The sequence below is a fragment of the Phacochoerus africanus genome, chromosome 9 (genome assembly GCF_016906955.1).
Source record: "Phacochoerus africanus isolate WHEZ1 chromosome 9, ROS_Pafr_v1, whole genome shotgun sequence".
NCBI classification, from domain to species: domain Eukaryota; kingdom Metazoa; phylum Chordata; class Mammalia; order Artiodactyla; family Suidae; genus Phacochoerus; species Phacochoerus africanus.
In genome coordinates this window covers 31496910-31502216 of record NC_062552.1, presented here as the reverse complement: position 1 = coordinate 31502216, position 5307 = coordinate 31496910, and positions in this window count along the sequence as shown.

Below are 5307 nucleotides of genomic sequence, written 5' to 3'. Positions count from 1 at the left end.
CCCTGGTGGGCAGCGGGCCCGAGCAGAGGCCACCAGCTTTCTGGGGCTCCCACCCTGGTGCTGGCTGTAGGAAAGAGCTGGAAGGGCTTGTTGCCGAGTCAACTCTGCCCCAGTTAGCAGGGGACTATCAAAAATTAATTTAGAGATCTCACTGCCTTTGGCCCTTGCCAAAGTGCAGGCTGCCTCTTCTGTCGCTGCTGGGAGCTCTGTTGCTTTCCTGGCTGTGCAGTTTCTGGCCTCCCTCTGGCCTCTGCTCTGCCTCTGTCCCTGTCTCCCTCCTGCCTCCCAGCCCAGCCCCATGCAGCTCCGTGTTCCCAGCCAGCGTCCTCCTCCCTGCCAGTCCTGGGGTAAGCTCCGGCGGCCTCTGCCTTGCCACCCCCACCGCCCCTGCACTCTTTCCATGTCCGGGCCTTGCTCCCGAAAGGGAGGCCTAGAAAGAGAACTTGCTTAGGAAAGATGCAGCCTGGCCCACAGCCCTGCCCACAGCCTCCCAGCCCGCAGGCCCGAGGGAGCCTCCTGCCGCCTATCTGAGGTTCCCTTGGCTCCTCAGAAAACACGAGCACCACAAGGATCGTAAAAATCACCCCTTAAATTAAAGCTGATGACTCCCGTCGAAATGTTTTATTATTAACCTCACCGTTTAGCAATCTCCTGGCAGCAGTGAGGCATAAATACATGTGTACACACGTATATTCAATAAATCGGGGAGCTCAGTGCATAATGACATTATCTGGACCCCATTCAATTAAGGCAGATATTATCTGCAGTAATTGGGAAATGCCAGCCCATAATGAGAGCCCATACCATTTCGGGCCTCTTGCGGCCACAAGCACAGGCTGTGGTGTCTCCTTAAGCCTCGCTCTTCTGGGAGAAAGCACTGGTCACCCCTTGGCGGTGACAAGGCCCCGCAAGAGCTCAGCTGGCTGCTTGTCCAGGCCGGGCCACCTGCCTCGGGACCAGGAGGTTTGGGTCCTGCCCCGTGTCCCCTGCATTCAACCCTCCCAGCCGCCCCTTGGTTCCTCCCGGAGACAGAAACTAGCCTCTGGACCTGTTTTCTGGTTGGGGCTGTGACTTCTAGTCAAAATGCTTCATTGTTTCAGGGTTATTTTAGCTTTGAACATAGAAATGAAGACTGGGGACTTGAGGAGTTCCCGTGTTATGGCCCAGTGGTTTAAGGACCTGACTAGCATCTATGAGGGTGTAGGTTCGATCCCTGGCCTTGCTTAGTGGGTTAAGGATCCGGCGTTGCCGTGAGGTGTGGTGTAGGTCACAGATGAGGCTTGGATCCCTTGTTGTGGTTGTGACATATGTCACACCTGTAGCTTCGAGTGGACCCCTAGCCCGGGAATTTCCGTATGCTGCACATGCAACCCTACAATGACCAAAAAAAAAAGATTGGGACTTGACCTGCATTCTTACATTTCTTTCTTTCTTCCTTTTTTTTTGTCTTTTTGTTCTTTTTAGGGCTGCTTCCGTGGCATATGGAGGTCCCCAGGCTAGGGGTCTAATCGGAGCTATAGCTGCCAGCCTACGCCAGAGCCATAGCAATGCCAATTCTGAGCCGCGTCTGCAACCTACACCACAGCTCACGGCAACGCTGGATCCTTAACCCACTGAGCAAGGCCAGGGATCAAACCCACAACCTCATGGTTCCTAGTCAGATTCGTCAACCACTGAGCCATGACAGGAACTCCCCATTCTTACGTTTCTGGCTTCTCAGATGTCACTGCCCCTACTTTGTGCCTGGCCTCAGGGTGGCCTAGGGTTGGAAGTCTTGTCCACAGCCATGGTGCCATTTGCAGCTGTGCAAGATGGTGGAGTTTGGACATCGACTCGACTCTCTAGGCCAGCAGGCCCCAGCTTTCCAGGGCAGTGCGGGGTTAGGGAGGGGGACAGGAAGAAGGAGAGAGGAAGAAACAGCCTTAGAGGGAAGCCCGTAATAGCATAGCAACCGCTGCAAACAAAGACACTTGCCCACTCGGGTGCTGTGCTAGAAACCGGGATGGTGGTGGTCGGTGGGGTGGGGTGAGTTGGGGTGGGAAAGAGAGGCTGGGGGTCTATGGGGAAGGGGGGGGCTGCTGGTTGAAGGAGACCTGAGCAAGTATGAACTTGGTGGCTGGGCCTGAATCCTTAACCCACTGAGCCACCAGGGAGCTCCAAGGCTAGGCATTTTCTGGGCTTAGCTGGTGGGCCCCACTGCCAGTGAGATGTGCCTGTCTTGCCCTCCAATAGATGTGAGCTGCAGTGGCCTCAGCAGGTGGCCGCCCTATGAACCTCGGGTTTCTCTCCTCGTCGCGATCCCCTGCCTGCCGCTGTGCTCAAGGTGCCTTCTCTGTCCATACCGCGGCCCACAGGGCCCTGCTGGATCTTGCGCTAGGAGCCCTCTCTGTCTTCCTCTCTCATCCCTCTCACTTCCCACTACCCTCCGGCCATGCCGACCTCCTGGCCGTTCCTTGAGCAATGAACGCTAAGCGCATGAGCACCTCAGGGTCTTTGTGCTGCTCTTTCCACTGGGGATGCTTTCCTGCAGATCGGTGGCTCATGCCTTTAGTGTTTTTCATCTCTGCTGGAATGCCACCTCCTCTGAGAAGCCCTCCCTGACTATCTCTTTCCGAAGAAGCCCCACTGGGTCATTCCCCTTCTCCTTACCTGTCTTATTTGTCATCATAGTCCCTTGATCCCCGAAAGCGCCACTCCTCTGCGTGTAAACGTATTTACTGTCTCCTGCCCCACCCCCACTGGGAGCCTGGCTTCCCAGGGCCGGTGTTTGCATCTCTTTTCACTCCCAGCATTTCCCCAGTACCCAGAGCAGAGTCTGGCGCATGGCAGGAGCTCAGCACGGATTAGGACAGCATAGGGAGGAACTGAATGGTCGTGGAGTATGTTCTGTGCCTGACCACACAAGAGGGTTATAAGCGTTCAGTGTAGGATCTGAGTCCCACGCCACGGACCCGGCCTGCTGCTGCACACCTCACGCCCTGCCCTGGTCTCTGCGTTGGTGAGTGGGGTTGCCATGCTGGCCCTGGGCAGAGACCTGGCATTGTCTGGTTGTTTACAGAAAATTTCCTGTGTTCTGAGCTTTGGGCTAGGCATGGGGCTTACAGAGATGAGGGCAGTGCGGTGCACGCAGGTCCCCAACCTGCTCCCAGGCTCATCAACACCAGGTAACAACACAGAGAGAGGCTTTATGGCCTTGACTGCGGAGAAAGGAGAGAACAGGAACTGGAAGAGTCAGGGCAGGCTTCCTGGAGGAGGAAGCATCTCAGTTGCTCTCTTGAAGTTGAGCCTCCCAAGGAGAAGGCTGGGGGCAATCAGAAGGTGGGGAAGCTTGGGCAACTGGTTTCAAATGTCCCCTTCTAGTTTCCCTGGGCATGAAGCTCAGGAACGATTGCCTCTGGCCCTTCCTCCTTTGCTTCCACACATATTTCTCAGGGCCTACCGCCTGCCCAGCACAGAGCTGGTCACTTCTGAATCAGGACCTGGTTTTGGTGGAACTGGCCTTTGAGGTGAGGACTGGGGTTTCTGAACCCGGGAGTGTTCCCGGTCAGGCTGGTGAGCAGCTGAAGGACTTGAAGGAAGGGGCAGGGGTCCAGACCCCACCGTGCCCTCCTTCTTGCTTTCAGGACATGGCTGGGGCTGGGTGAGTGCCAGGAAACAGGGCTGCTCTTTCTACTCACATAGAAAAAGATGACTTGGGAGTGGCGGGGGTGGGGCAGGCATCACTCAGTCACCTCCCCTCACCCTGGAGGGGTGCCAGGCCCTGTGCGGGCTGAGTGCAGGGACAGCAGGATGAGCAGGACATAAGTCCCTCTCCATATGGTCCAGGTGGGGAGAGGGCTGTGCTGCCAGGGGCTGAGGGAGTGGATCCGTCACCCCCTTCCCCAGGGACCCCAGTCATGCAGCTGGGGATCAAAATATGGGCTTTGTCGTGGGTGTAGCTGGGGTGGAGAGGGCTCTGATCTTCTGCTCCCTGGGTCTAGGCCTGTCTGGCAAACCACACCTCTACCCAGCAGGTGCAGGTTCCCTGGGCACAGGAGAGAGGGGGCCTCACAAGTGGCCTGTGGTCTTGGGCTCCCGTGGGGGTGGGGGTGCGGTGCAGAGGAGGGGAGAGGCCTGGGGTCTCCCTCACTTTCCCCTTTGGGGGTGGGGCTTCTAAATGGCTCAGGAGTTTCCTCTCTGAGCACCTAGGCTGGGCCGAGGTGAAGCAGGTGCTGAGGGGAAGGGGAAAGCGGAGGGGGAGGGGGCCCCCAAGAGGTGGGGGGCGGCCTGGAGCCCCCTCTGGGTCTGCCTCTGGGGGCCTGGCCGGTGGAGGAGCCCAGCCCGAGCTCCCTCTGAGGGCTGGAGGTAAGGCCCCTCTGTTTGTGGCCCCTCCCCCGGGAGCAGGGGCCGGGTCCCTTCCCTTTATTTTGTGTTCTGGAGAATTCTGTCTCCTTAGCTTTGAGGGATAAAAAAGGCAGCTCCGTGAAAACTCGGCTGTTGTTTAGTAAAGCAGGGGAGCTCTCCTGGTTGTGGTTTTGTGGTTTGCAGGTCTTTGTGGCCCAGGCGCTGGCAGCAGAGGAAAGGGTTGAGGTGACACAGGAGAGGAGCCTGGAGTCCTGCTTGTTAAAACTTGGAAGGGGTGACCGAGGCGGCTTTCCCGAGTTCCTCAGATACCTGAGAGGGCCTCAGCTGGTTGGGGGGGGGCTGGGGGGAGGGTAGACAGCAACCCCCCCACCCCAGTCTCCTCACATCCCCTTTCACTGAAGAGACTATTCCAGAAAATGCCGTTGGCCAGCAAGGTATAGCTCTTCCTCGGCTCCTCATGCCTCCTGCCTGGTTCTGTTTCCCCTGAGCTACACAATTCAGCCAGGGCGGCAGAGGGCAGTGGCCTGGGCCAGAAGGGAGGCGGGAAAGGAGGGGAGGTCAGACCCCCCTGAAGGGGAGCTGGTGAGACCTGCAGCCATGCTGGCCACTTCGCCTGGGGAGGGACCCCAGCTGCCCCACGTCTGAGCTTTCCTGCTGTTCTGGACCCTGCGGGCAGGGGTGGCTGGGGGCTCCAAGCCCCACCCCAGCTCCCCTCCCCGCAGGTGGGGCCCCGTGGGGGAGGCAGTCTCCCCTCCCGCCCTGCTCCCCCCAGCCCTGCTCTCTGGGTTCCTTTCACTCTGGTATTTTTACTTTTCCTTGCGCCTGTTAGGCAGGATCAAAGGAAGGAGGGGAGGCTGACAGAGGCAGAGGTTTGCCCAGCTATTCTGGAAGCTCAGCAAAGGCAGGCTGGTGGGACTGAGGGCTGGAGCGGGACCCCTGTGGGCAAGTGGGGACCCCGTGCTA